A 15,286-nucleotide genomic window follows, 5' to 3' on the forward strand; every position below is an offset into this window, starting at 1 on the left:
ACCACCTTATGATAGTTCAAATTTACGTCGATGATATCATCTTTGGCTCCACGAATCCAAGCCTAACAGTTGAATTCAGAAAGCTGATGGAGACTAAATTTGAAATGAGCTCAATGGGTCCCATTAACTTTTTCCTTGGTTTAAATATCAGAAAGGGACCTGAAGGCATCTTTATCAACCAAGAAGCTTACACCAAGAATCTCTTAGCAAAATTTGGCATGATGGGAGATTCAAAAGTCAAAGTCCCAATGGCATTCGGCACTAAGCTCACTCCATCCCTGGACAAACCAGCTGTTGATCTTACACTTTATCGTCAAATGATAGGCTCTCTAATGTATCTTAATGCTAGCAGACCTGACATAATGTTTTCTGTTTGTTACTGTGCTCGGTTTCAGGCAAATCCAAGAGAACCTCATATGCTTGCAGTGAAAAACATATTCCGTTATCTCAAGCGAACTACCTCTTTAGGTCTGTGATACCCTTCTAACTCAAGCATCTTCGTTCAAGCCTACTCAGATGCAGACCTTGGTGGTTGTGGTCTCGACAGGAAAAGCACCATTGGCGGTTGCCAATTCCTCGATGGGAAGTTGGTTAGCTGGCAGTCAAAGAAACAAACCTGCGTGTCACTGTCTACTGCTGAAGCAGAATACATTGCCGCTGCTTCCTGTACCTCTCAAGTGATTTGGATCCAGAGTCAACTCCGAGACTATGGACTCAATATGAAAAAGATCCCACTATATTGTGACTCTGAAAGTGCAATTAGGATCTGTCATAACCCAGTGCAACATTCCAAGACCAAGCACATCGCATTGAGGTATCACTTCATCAAAGATCACGTGGAAGACGGAAACATTGAAGTACACTTTGTTAGAACCACTGATCAATTGGCTGATGTCTTTACCAAAGCTCTTCCTGAAACGACTTTCAACAAAATTCTACAAGGCTTGGGTATGATGGTTGGAGAGTCGGTCCCAAATCCTCAAATCTCCATCTAAGAATCAAGAACCGAAAGAGACAGACCGCTCGGTTGCTCTCTGCTCTGGAGATTTAAAGGAACCGAAGCAAACAGACCGCTCGGTCTCTCTCTGCTCTGGAGATTTAAAGGAACCGAAGCAAACAAACCGCTCGGTCTCTCTCTGCTCTGGAGATTTAAAGGAACCAAAGCAAACAGACCGCTCGGTCTCTCTCTGCTCTGGAAAATTAAAGGAACCGAAGCAAACAGACCGCTCGGTCTAGACAGACCGCTCGGTTCATCTCTGTTCTGAAATTGTCACCGAAATACCCAGATCGCTCGGTCTATCTCTGCTTCATTGTTTTTTTATGTTGTACAATTTTATCTTTCTGTTTTTATTTATTTTTCAGAAAAATCTCAAAATTACAAAAACATTTTATCTTTCTGTTTTTATTTATTTTTCAGAAAAATCTCAAAATTACAAAAACATTTTATCTTTCTATTTTTATTTATTTTTCAGAAAAATCTCAAAATTACAAAAACATTTTATCTTTCTGTTTTTATTTATTTTTCAGAAAAATCTCAAAATTACAAAAACATTTTATCTTTCTGTTTTTATTTATTTTTCAGAAAAATCTCAAAATTACAAAAACATTTTATCTTTCTGTTTTTATTTATTTTTCAGAAAAATCTCAAAATTACAAAAACATTTTATCTTTCTGTAGTGTTTATCCAGGTATGTTTTATCTTTCTCTCAGACTAGTTAGACGTCCCTAGAAGCATGCTGCTGTATCTTGTCGCAAGCCTCTATGACCTTAAGTACGCCTTAATGATTCGATCTATACCTATCGTTTCTTCCCAATCAGGCTATTCTCTCCCACTCGGTCTAGAGCTACCTTACTCTACTCATTTGATACATGAGTTGCTCTGCTTTGTCCCTATTCTGTAGCAGAAGGTACGTTCGGTCTCTTAACCACCTCCTCAACTTCTTCATTTACCTTCGATTCCCTAAAGTAACCCTTGATGCTTTCGGTCTTTACCACTGAAGCTTATGGTTACACAACCTCTGTGTTTATGATCTTGGATTCGATTACCACGTTCTAAGTGAAACCCAAAATCCAATACTTGAAATGAATTGACGGTGAGTGACATACTCAAGCTATTACTTGGAAATCTCATTTTCTTTTTGTGTGATCTTTTATGAAATCGTCTCCACCTAAGACATTTCTTCCCAAAGAGGTCCAGTTTATTTTTCTTTGAGATTTCTGTCTATCCCATGCTTGTCACGCGATAATTCCCACCTACCTGTTCAACAGATCACATCGGTCTCACAGGTATCTCTACCAACACTCAGTTTTATGTTAAGACTTGATGTTCGGTTAGAGGTCAGCCACCCTTCAACCCATAATCAAAAGATGCCTTTCATTGTTTATTAATAGACAACTGATCGTATTTCTCGGGAAACCACATAAGCACTTCAAGTCTCTCTTAGCTTTGAAGGAAGTGATTCTTGCCCGGAATCTTCCGCTTTCTGTCTTCTTAATAGACAACACTCACCTCTCAAACACCTTTGATTTATTTCTTTATCTTTCACACTCTTATGCACGAAAATTAATTTTTTCCAACATTCTGATTGCTGTTTGGTATATGGTTTTAAGTTTCAGTTGTAACCAAAAAAGGGCACAAGGAATTTCAAACGGTACAAAAATGATTTGGGCGCGTGCAATTGATTCGTTTCACACCCACGTGTGCTGACGTATTCCTGGGATACACCATAACTTCCAATCGCGCTTTTTCAGGCGACGTTTTGGTTTCCTCATCATCACGATTTTCTCTCTCCAGTGAACGGTATAAATAAGGGGTGATCGTGTTCTTTGGCATTTACCTCCCACGTATTCTCTCTCTTTGAAAAGTTTCCACTGTTCATCTTCTTCCACAACTCAACAATGGCGACTTCTTCTTCTGCACAAGATCAAACTGCATCTTCATCTTTTCTCTCCATCAAACCTAATCAAAATATGATTATAGAGATGACCCCGTTCTTATATGATTCATACATGCTACACGTGGTGGAATGCCTAAAATATTCCCCATTGCTGTTAGCACTCACACGGGTGGAAGCCATTCCAATGTCCCTGCTCTCTCAAGTCTACACAATAGCAAACTACGACAAACACAAAGATCGCATCTACTTCACCATCCATGACAAGAAAACCTCTGTGTCCAAAACAAGGTTTTGCTCTCTTCTAGGGCTTGCAGTTGATTCTTCCGTCATCTCACTGGATTTTATCACCACTACTCAACTCTTCTCAATGATGTACGAGATGGGGTATACGGATGTTCTTACTACTATCGCGAAGGTCAAGAAATCCTGTCTTCCGTCTCAGTGGAACGGATTGCTTACCCTTTTGATTAAGGGTTCAGCGGAAAGGTGTGGTGGTTCTGACACCACGAGTAAAGGGTTTCTCACCATCCTGTATGGTCTTTACAATGGCATCAATCTAGATTATGGCTCCATAATCTGGTCTCAAGTCGTTCAGAGTCTCAACACCACTACACGGTACTCTGAGATATCATGTGGCCGTTTCTGGACGCTTATTACAAAAAAGGCCATGGATTCCCTTGAAATCCCGGTGATGAAGGATGCTCTTATGGCTTCAATTGCCTCTTACCACACCAAGAAGATCATCATTTATGATCCAAGTAAGTTTCTCCATTATGGATTAATCCCTGAATCCATGTACAGGTGTGTCACGCCTCACAGCAAAATCATGGCTGACTATAGCACCAGAACACCTCTGCCTCCACGGGTTCTATCCGATAAACAGAGAGCTGCACTAGAAGCCCTTGATCAACTTGCCAACCGTGGCAAGAGGGCAAGCAAAAAGGAGAAACTAGAGAAGAAAGAAACTGAACCGAAAAAGGAGAGAAAGCGAAGATCCTCCAAACGCAAATCTGATGCAGAGGAACCTTCTCAGTCCAAAACCAAGAAAGTCAAGAAGATGGCTAAAAGAGCCAAAGGGTCCCCTTCTCCAGGCTCTGCTCCTAATGACCCATCCGACACAGAGGCTGCTGCTCCTCCAACCGAGACAACAATCGCTCAGTCTCCTCAACAACCATCTTCTCCTGCAGGCACTCATCTTCCCTCTCCACCAGCATCTCCCAAAATTCCCAAATCACCCTCTCCACCAACATCTCCCAAAATTACCAAATCACCCACTCCTCCCACTTCCCCTAAAATTCCTACCCCTCCCCAATCACCAACACAGGAGGTCCCACTTTCTGTTCCTATAAACATCCCTCCCACTACAACAGAACCAATCATTCCACTCTCTGTTACTCAACCTTCATCCTCTATCCCCACACCAATTATCACCGAATCAGTTACTATCACCTCTTCCCAACCACCAGTAACAGTCAATGTATCTGATACAGGGGCTACTACTGTGGTTGAAACCCCTGTCATCAACATTCCCCCATCTCCTTCTCCATCCTCCAACTCCGGTGCTACCTTGGGCGGTGATGATGAAGAGTACGATTCTCTTTATTATAGCCCATACCGGATTCCCACAGACACTGATGCCGATACCCCTGTTACTAGTCAGCAGATTCAAGAATTTCACGACAAACTCAATAGTCTGTTGGCTGATAACAAAGCCTACGGGGGTGTCGTGCTGAAAGCCTTCATTGAGTCTGCGATCAAGACGTACACTGACGATCTGGATCGTTCCACTGATGCCATCGACAACTCAGCTGCTTCATGCTCCAAAGCCACAAAGGAAGTTTCTGAGGTTGTTCACACAACTCAGATCTTTCTTGATTCTCTAAAAGCACATGCTGATTCCAGTGCGGCCAAGTTTCAGACGTCGGTCGACTCCTTCTCGGCTACCCTTCAGGGTGAAACCTCCAAGTTTGAGGCTCTGCGTGCTGACCTCAAAACTAAATCCACCTCCTTTCTCAAATCTTTGGATTCACGTTTTGCTTCTCTAGCAGCAGAGAGCACCTTAAAGGAAGATCTTGTCAAGCATCAGGCAACTATCGACCTACAGAAGATACAACTGGCCCAGGCACAACAAGAAATTTCTTTGCTGAAGACTCAGCGGGCAGTTCTTCAAGGTTGCGCTGGTGATGTCAAGAATATGTTAACAAATGTTCTTGACACTCATGATCCCTTCCTTACCCTTACTATCAGACAGCATCTCCAGGCTAAACTCCTTCCTGCAATTAACATCTTGAGCGAAATGAAGGGTGTCTCGGAGAAGCTTGTTCTTCCGCGACAAGGGGGAGAGGAAGGTTTGTCAAAGACAGAACCGAAGGTTAATGTAGCTTCGGGTTCTGGGAAACAGTTCCTTGTTGAGAGCGAGTCAGATTTAGATGAAACTATCACTGAAGCTCTTCAACGAAAGAAAAGGGACAAAGAGCTAGATGAAACTCTTAAAATAGCTCGAGAGGCCGAGGCTAGGGAAAGAAAGATCAAGGAGGATGAGGATGCTATACAAGCCAAGAAGACTTTGTCCCCAGAATGGGACAGAGACACACTCATCAATCAAGCGATTGAGTTTCCCTCCATATATTGGTTGGAACCGATTGCATCTTTCGAGTGTGAAAATACCAAAGACTCGCAGTTTGACATGCCAATCACGCGAAAAGCTTTTACATTTCATTGCTTTGATGTCACTGCCGATGTCCCTCATCCAAACTTGAAGGTTGACAGAGAATTAATAGATTTCTATTTGAAGTATGGTCAACCGCAGTACTTGACATGGAGTGCTTAGAAGATAATTAAAGTCAAGGTACTGAAACCGACACATGCTGGGAAATTTGTGAACGTTAATTTCAAAATCAACAGAGGAACGGCCAACACAGAACATCTCATTTCTCTGGCAGATCTTCCCAGTCTGAATCCGCATGATTGGATTCTGCTATACAACATTCTTCTCTCCAATCATAGAGAGTATGAACCGATTCTTAAACATCTCAAAAGAATGTTGGCTTCCTACATCCATGAGCTCGCCACTATGGATTAGGAAATAGCGAAGATTATGAACAAGAAACCGACCGTCAAGCCTACTTCCAAGACAGGAGACGTTCATAAAATGAAGGTAGGGCAAATTGATTCTTCCAATATGATGGTCATGTTCACAAGAGGCGACAAGCATAAGTTTCTGTTTGCTTTGGTAGACAAATATCTGTTTTCAACAGATTGTCTGGAGCATATTATAAATATCATTCACCGATGCAAGCAGAACTCAACAGCAGACAAGAAGAACTTCACCGATATGCTTCGTTGGTATATCACCTTCAGGCATCACATTCTGACTATAATACCGAGGATTCTTGAGACGGTAAAGAAGCCTTCTGCTGTTAAAAGAGAATGAAGATTCTGTGCCAAAGACGCAAAGGGGGAGATTGTTGAAGATAATTGAGTTGCGTCTTGGGCCCTTTTGTTTTACAACCGGATTGGGCTTGTCAATCCGTGTTCAACTAGATTAGCTTCTTTTTCTTAGAAAAATTGTTAGGGTTTCATTATAAATATATGTATGCATGTATGCGTATTGTAACGGTCGTCACGCTCATTGAATATTGTAAACCCTAAAATCCTCTACAGTTGACGTTCTTTATCGAGCTCTTCTGAGGATTGTTTATTGAATCATTCGACACCTTTTGATTCATTAGATTGTTCTTTATTGTTTATTTAGTCATTTATCTACCTGTTTCATAGATCTAATCGATCTTTAAGTTTGTTTTAAACTCATCAGTATGCTTTAAAAATTGTATACGTTTAGGATCATATAGCCCTAAAATGACTGATTTGGCCTTATTTCCCATTCCTTGTCTGGTTGTGGTCCTAGGGTAGAATCTTTTATTCAACAATCTATTTGATCATGTATTGTGTATAATTTTCATTCATAAGGCAACCGGAAGTGAGAGTAAAAGCTCCTAGCATGGTAGTAGCAAGTGAGTGTAGGATGCCCTTTGTTTATTTTATATCTTGGAGTGTTACTACACGAATGTTGCTTGCCTTGTGCTTTGTAGAGCACTTAGTGATGTGAGTTAACTATTAAGTGAATATGTTAAGTCACATGTTGCAAATGTTAAATAATCTCAAAGTGATGGATTTGACTCTACTGCGTAGATCTTATCTGAGTCCAACCGTTGTAGGGTTGAGTCTTTTACTCGAAGGATTATCTAAGCTTTGTTCCATGTGATTTTATTCATGAAGTGGTTAGCTGATAATATTGGGATTTTTTAGCAGCTAATGGCAGGGTGAGGTTGGGAACCTAGGATAGCCTAGGAAGTGCTTTAGTGGGTTTAGTGTGTTGTTTAGGATAGGTGTAGAAGGTAGTATTGGGCCCGTACTAATGAATACATAGGATTCATACTCAACTCGAGGAGAGTCACGGAGAATATAAGAACCGGTGGGATGAGGATTATTTGGGTATATTTCGATCATGTGTATGTTTGCTTTTCAGAATGGTGATGAGCATGCATGGAAGAGGTTCTTGTTTTGGTTCAAGATTAGGTATAGGCTCTAGTAATGAGCCATTTGGTGAAGGGATGTATGAGTCCTTCACGTCGTCCACTGACATAGTCGTATATCAGCCCCATAGGGATTGTGGGATGACTGCTAGGGTTCTGAGTTTGTGTTGGTTTGAGTAGATGGAGGGTGTCTTCCGCACTAGTCCCTATCCTATAGGAGCCAAGGTCCGGTTTGCCTTGGACCTCTTGCATCATGTGACATGGAGTTGTGGGAAACTGATTACACAATCTTTTATGCTTACTGAGTTGGAGGCTATGCCTTAGGAAGAGTTTATGACTCGGTTGAGGGAGGAGCATGCACCAGCTATCATAGTGCAACCGTTGGCAAGGGAGTTTGGAGCCCATGAGTGGGAGATTGATTTGGAGCACCTCGGGAAGAGGAAGGCAGAGCAGGTTCATGCATCAGTGAGCCAAACGAAGAGGCCCACGACTCAGGATCCACGCTTGGAAGGCCAACAGGGTCAGGGCTGTTGTGCCAAGTATGGGAGGCTATCGGGAGACATGGAGAGGATGTTTCAGTTGTGGACAAATGGATCATTTTAGTAGAGATTGCCCTCAAGAATCAGTTCCGATATGTTTTCACTGCAACCAAGTGGGCTACAAGAAGGTCGACTGTATGAAATTGATTAAGGGAACAGTGAGGGTACCTTCTCCAGCTACTCTGAGGAGATCCAAGTTCCACCAGTTGACGCCATAGGTATGGGTCGTATTCCTTCTTGCATGCTCTTATCAAATGTGTTTATGGTTGTATGTTTGTGTGAGAGACACTATATGTGGTTTTTGTAAGTCTTCACCTAGAAATTAGAGTTTTACTCGTGATGGTTTGGACATTTTATCTTAAGAGTCTTCACATGCTTTTTTGCATACCGTGGGCTGTCTTTAGAAGAGGATTGAGTATCCCGCTTAGGAGACCAACATCCGGTCAGATCCTTAGTGGTGTCAGCGAGAATTCAAGGAATCCGCAAGGTAGGCATGCCGGGTTGAATGCAGGATGTGTAGGGGTGTTCTTGGTTTCGAGGTAATAGACAATTGGTCCGGTCATGAGTGTAAGATCGGTAGATTTGTGACATCCCAGAATTTAGGTCAAAGACTGTGAACGGTCAAGTTTATAGTAAATCCCTTTGTAATTTTATTCATCAATTTTTAGTGCATCTTATGTGAAATAAATGAGTTTGCTTCAAGTATTATAAGATATCAGATGGTATCTTACTTCCAAATATGTAATCTAGAAAACAAATCAAACACATCAAACTGCAACCCTAGGAATGCGTCAAAAAAATTGAAATTTCATATAAAGCAGTTACGAGCAAAACAAACACTCTAGTCTCATAGTACATGTGTCCCTGTTTATTAAAATATAAAGAACAACAAAAAAGGAGTACGTATGCAAAAGATACAACCGTTTTAAGAATCCAAAATCAGTATAATATTAATTTTCTTAAAATCGCTAAATTCGTTTTTATCCATTCAAGGACTTGCACACCTCAAATGGAAATTCTTAAAGCAATTTTGGACTCAGGCTATAGCCTAATATTTAATTTCATATTTAAAATATTTTTAGTAAAAATATTTATAAAAGTTGAATAATCAGACGTTTTCAAATTTATTAATCGCAAAACTTCAAATAGATTTTCCCGGAATGCTACATATCAGATTTAGGATCCACCTGACTTTCTGAAATCAGTGTACCCAAGACTATCATTTTCCGCTTTTAGAAAAATTATTGGATATCAGGATCAATGGCACACAAATCGAGAAGATTGTTTTATAACATTTTAATGTCACAAGTGTGTCATTACCCATTTTGGTACCTTAAGTCATACATTTTAACTATCATACATTTTGACTCAAACCATCAGCCATGCATTATTGCTTAAAATACATGATAAATTAATTAAATTAATACATTACTTGCAAATGTCTCAAACTAACAATATGTGTCTATATGCATTTTATGTATGATGATTGTCAAAGGTCTTAAAACAAATACCCATATACATATAACCATTATAAAATCATGAATTATACATGTTAATGGGTGTACCAAAGACTAGAACATGCAAAAATATATTATGTACTCATAAAATCAATCAAATATCACAATATATTTGATTTTGTACAATCAAAATCATGTAAAATCTACTCAAAGGGAAGAATATTATATCATATACAGTTCTACGCTCAAAAGCGTCCCTCACACTCAAAATTTTCCATAAGATCTTATCAAGTTATTGCTTCAACTATCAATCAAAAGTACACACAATTTAGAAACACAAATAATCATCCATATTAGGAGAAATGCTTCACCTTTATCCAACCAAAACAAACAGCCAAACTATCTCTCCGGTCTCTTTTATTTTTCTGCTTCGTGAACAAACAACCATATTAGGAGAAATCCTTCACATTTATCCAACCAAAACAAACAACCAGACTATCTCTTCTATCTCTTTTGTTTTTCAGCTTCGTGAACTTCCAAGGAACACCCGACAAGTTGTTATTTTTTTTCTGTGAAATCAAAGAGGCACCAACCCCTTTGCTGATGATCGAAGCAAGCCAAACACCACTCATGTTGTCATTGTTGCTTTGCCCATTGGATCAGCCCCCTTCTTCGTCATTCTTTTTCTGCCAAGAGAAACGCCATCGGAGATGGCTGTTCCCGGTGAGCAATAGAGGCACACCCTCTTTCTCTGTCAATTGCAGTCAATAAAGCCTCCACCAGAGGTGGAGATTTCCGGTGAAACACGAGGCAACAGTTCCTCTCCTTCGCACCTCACTAACAGGAGTAGAAGAAGAGCAGCCTCACTGGTTCATCCTTATCCCTTCGGTTTACTACTGGTGACGAAGAAAGCAACCAAAAGGAGGTAGCCGTAGATCGACTGCTCCCTGTTTGCGATAGATTACCACCACCAAGCCACTTCCTACCTTCGATCGTATTACTTCTTCTCAGACCAACTGAGAACCGAATACCTTTTCTTCTCTCTCAACGCATACTTTGCCTCCCTTCATCCTTAGCATCCCACTGCTAGAGCAGAAAGGAAGCAACCTCGCTGCTTCTTCCCTTTTCTTCGGTATATTCGAACATCGGAGGTGCTCACCTCCTCACAGCTTCACCCACCAAGAATTGACAGCAGCTTACTGTTTCATTCTTCTTCTTCCTTTGGTCTAACCAAACCCCAGAGATCCCCCCTGCTTCTTTTCCCGATCGAACGCCATCAGAGCCCTTTCTTCGATTGTTTGTTTCTTTTTTTCAATTTGAAGAAAACGGAGACCCGACCCCTTTTCCCCCACTTTCAATTTTGGGTCTAATCAACCAAATCAGCCCCTCCACTTTATTAATTTGACCAATACAGCCCCCCATCGAATTTCTTGACAAAATAAGCTCAAATCTCAAACATTGATTCTCTTAAACCGTTTCAGCCCCGCCTTTGGAATTAGATTACAAAATCAGTCCCTTATTGATATATTTTAACAAATCAGCCCTTATAGTTTAATTAATCTATCCAACAGGCCCTAGTAGATTAAATTCTTTATGAAACGGTACTGAAAATATTTCAAAGTTCAAGAAACTATGCATGTATATTTATATGTTTAAGTACACAATGTTTATACCTGTACATATGTTCATTACTTTGAAACATTCATTTCTATAAAAGCAAGTACATTACACTTTTACATACATGTCAAGCATACTTGGATTTTATAAAATTTATACAATGAAATTCATTATGCCTCATGAATTCATCACAATTAAGTTAGGGCTAAGAGCTATTCACATACTTTTTAGTTAAGGGCTTTTTAGTGAGACAATATCCATTAGCTGAGTCTAAACACTTAGCATACCCACACCACTATAACCGTTAATATTCGGAGCGAGATACATATGTACAGATCTATACAGGGTTGAGATCCCCACCTACGGTTGCTAGCTACAACCTCGACCAATCAATCGAAGCGGGCAATAAGTGTTTACGATCGTTACTGCAATGTCCAATCAAACATTGTAGCAAGGTACAGTCAGTCACATAGCTTGGTAATAGGATTCACTATAAACATTAGCTATAATATATTTGTCTCTCTCTCCCTACAAACTATGGGCTTGGGTTCTTTGAAAACCATTTTAAGTATGAAATTACTTATGTAACAGTACAATTTGGTTTTCAAGGATATTCATTACAAACACAGTTTAAAGTATGCATTTACTTATACAAAAATACATTTTGGTTTTTAAAGACTCATTGCAAACACTGTTTTAACTATTGTTATACATACAAAGAAAATATTCTTTAGACTTATTAAGAGTATTACTGTTGTTAGCAGAAAACCTGTAACTCTCACCAACCTTGTGTTGACCCTCAAAAATACATGTATTCTCAGGAAATCAGTAAATGGACATTCAAGATGGATTTGATTACAGGTGAACTCGTATACTTGTTGTTGTATTATGTGCCTATCTGTTAAGGCAATTCATGTACTATTATTATTTGTAAAAACCTTGTATTCAAATATCAAGATGGAACACAAATGTTATTTTGTTAATTGTTGTACTTGTGTTATACATTCAGTTTACCCGTGATCCACGAACTTAGTCGCACAACCCGATGTGTTACACTGTCTCGATTGGGGGTGTGATAGATTAGTATCAGAGCTAAATTGGTTATAGAGAACTCGTATCCTCGAAAGATGAATACAACTAGAGCAACTAGCTTCTATCAAAAGTATTACTATTATTATTAATTACACTACTTCTTGGTTACTTACGGTACGGGGAATCTGGTTTGAAGGGCTGCATAGGGTTGTTGGATTTCAAAACGGCTAAATTGCTAAAATGGTCCTACCCCCCGATGTTTCCTATCTGGCCCTCATCTGTTCTTGGTAGTCTTGGAGTACAAAACAAAATTTAATAATACTGCAAAACCCACCAACACTAATATATAAGAGTTGTATATACTCTAACCCACAGTGAGAACACTTAATAAAATTCTAACATACCTCCAACTAAAACTACAAACTCAACCCTTTAGGTAAAATGCCTCAACTAAGGTTAGTACCATATGTAAGCCATACCATAAATAAACCTGGAACATATGCCTATGTTATTTATGGTCGTGTTGGTGCACAACCAACCTTGAGCAAGGAGTTTGATAGACTACAATGGTTCAAAGTTTTAGAGATTGAAGGATGTTCTCAAGATTCGTTGCAGAAACCTAGTACCTTAGAAACCTTATATCAACCCCAAAACAACGTATACATTTTAAAATATACTTAAAATTTTTGGGATAATGTTCAAATTTTCCTAGCTCGTCTAAACCCAAAGTAGAACAAAGAACCAATAGCTTTGGTACTGTTGTAACAGAAAACCCATAGTTCCCAATCCATCATTTAGTAGTCTCCAAACTTATCTCTCTATCATTTCAAATTGGTAGGATTTCAATTCACTCTCTATGACTTGGAAATATACAGGATTTTTGGAATCAATCACTCTTTGTAATTTGGAACCTTACCATGAAAGTTTCACGAGGAGTTGGGTACTCAACTATATTTTAGTGTCGCATGTCATCCCCAAACCGACGGCCAGAGCGAGCGGACAATCCAGACACTTGAAGATATGCTCTAGGCTTGTGTGTTGGATTCCAGAGGGAGTTAGGATACTTACCTTCCACTAGCCGAATACTACTACAACAACAATTATCATGTAACAATCCAAAAATCAAGGGTAAAAATTTCATTTTTAATATAGCTAAAACCTTGATACCATTTATTTCAAACAATTCAAATCATCATTAAGTAAAACATCTATTAGAGTTCATCCCAAAATCATTCATTGCGGAAATCATAGATGTGTGCACTCCGATCAATCCGAGCTCTTCATTTCCAAATCGATCATACCTGAAACCAAAACTCTAAACCATAAGCATAAAGCTTAATGAGTCCCCCAAAGCATACCCCACATACAATCCACATAATACATACCATATTAGTTATAAAAGCTACATAAATCACATAAGCCATGCATACAAACATATGGGTTGCCATGGAAACCCTCCAAGGTCTTATACCATGTGCCATGTGAACCCCCACATGGTCACAAACCACTGCCATGGGAACCCCCCGGGGTCGCTACTACCAATTACAAATCATGCAAAATAAATGTATTGGGATGCCATGGGAAACCTTCCAGGGTCTTATACCATATGCCATGGAACCCCCACATAGTCACAATCCACTACCATGGGAACCTCCCCGGGTCTTCCATGCAAGCATCACAAAGACAACTAGCATATCAAATACCACACAATCAACTAGCATACCACATATAACTAATTGCCATGGGAACCCCCACATGGTCACATACATAATACATAATGTATCGATAGAACATTCCCAATAATCATCACAACTAAGTAAATGGGCCGACCTTGGTGTCTTAGACCCATTGGTATGGTGAGAAGACTCACCTCGAATGCAGAAGCTTCCTCAAAGAAATCCTTAGCTGCTGCTCTGTCCCCTTCCTGAGCTATCAATACTGACCAATATATCAAATTAGCAAGTGGGCCCTAATTCCATAATCCTTAATCCATGCATGGGGTTAAAATGACCATTCTACCCCTTGACCAGTATAATCCAAACTTAGGTCCAATCCCAAAACAAAAGCCTAACACGAGGTAGGCTTTCCAAGCCCACTAGTAGCGCACTAATGGCCCAATTTGCTAAATTGGTCCCAACCCCTCTAACGGGCCTTACTTTAAGCCCAAACATATTTATGGCCCAAAACATCTGACTTCTGATGTTCCACTAAGGCCCAAAGGCCAAAGTCCACTGTCTGGCCCAACCCGAGGCCCAAAACACTCCAAGCCCATAACTGATGAGTACACGAGGCATACTCCCTTGTACGCTAAGCGTATGGCTGAAGGAGGTGTATGAGGTGCGTACTTGCTTGTACGCCCAACGTACTCCTCTGTTAAGCCACTTTTCCATTAAGTGCTTAATACTCTACTCCAGAAGCTACAGTTATAGATCCAAGTGCTCTTCAACTTCTAAAACCATAAAGTTGCTTACTTGATGGCTTTGCATGACCCACATAAGCTCAAACTCCAAAATGATAAACCACTTCCATGGAAATGGTCTTAACTCATGCATGAACCCATAAAGACCTCCAAGATGGCAACTTTCTGCCTTAGGGACTCATTTAATAGTGAGAGTGGCAATTCTAAGCCTAAGAATCAGATTTCAACCATAAAGCTCCATCCCTGGGACCAAAAGGTCCAAAAACTCATCATAATAGATCTAAGCATTTAAGTGGCAAGTTTAAGACTTTATACCTCAAGATAATCTGAAATGAAGCAACAATCTCGAATCTATAGCTTCTCCTTGGAACCACCACCTTGCTTTGCTCTTCACTTGCTTGGAAAATGGATTCACAGCACCATAATGCTCTCTAATGGCCTCCAAAGCTCCAAGAACACTCATGGGAGAATTAGGGTTTCGTGGTGACTGTCTAAAGATGAAATGGAGGCTGACTAATGAGGCATATTATTCCTTTTCTTGTGGCATAGCCCTAAAATTAGGGTTTAGAAACTCTGCGCGTACGTTAGGCATACTTCTTGTACGTTGGGCGTATGCCTCCAACACCCACATCCACTTTACACCCTTACGTTGGGCTTACTCACCTGGATGCCACCTAACATGCATGGGCTGAAATGCAAACTTTTCCATTCAAGGACCAGTTATGCCAACAACTTCGAAGTACTATAACTTATTCGTTCTGTTTCCGACAAACTTTATATCGACGAAAAG

This window comes from Lactuca saligna, chromosome 5, assembly GCF_052625555.1.
Source record: "Lactuca saligna cultivar CGN05327 chromosome 5, ASM5262555v1, whole genome shotgun sequence".
In the NCBI taxonomy this organism is placed as follows: domain Eukaryota; kingdom Viridiplantae; phylum Streptophyta; class Magnoliopsida; order Asterales; family Asteraceae; genus Lactuca; species Lactuca saligna.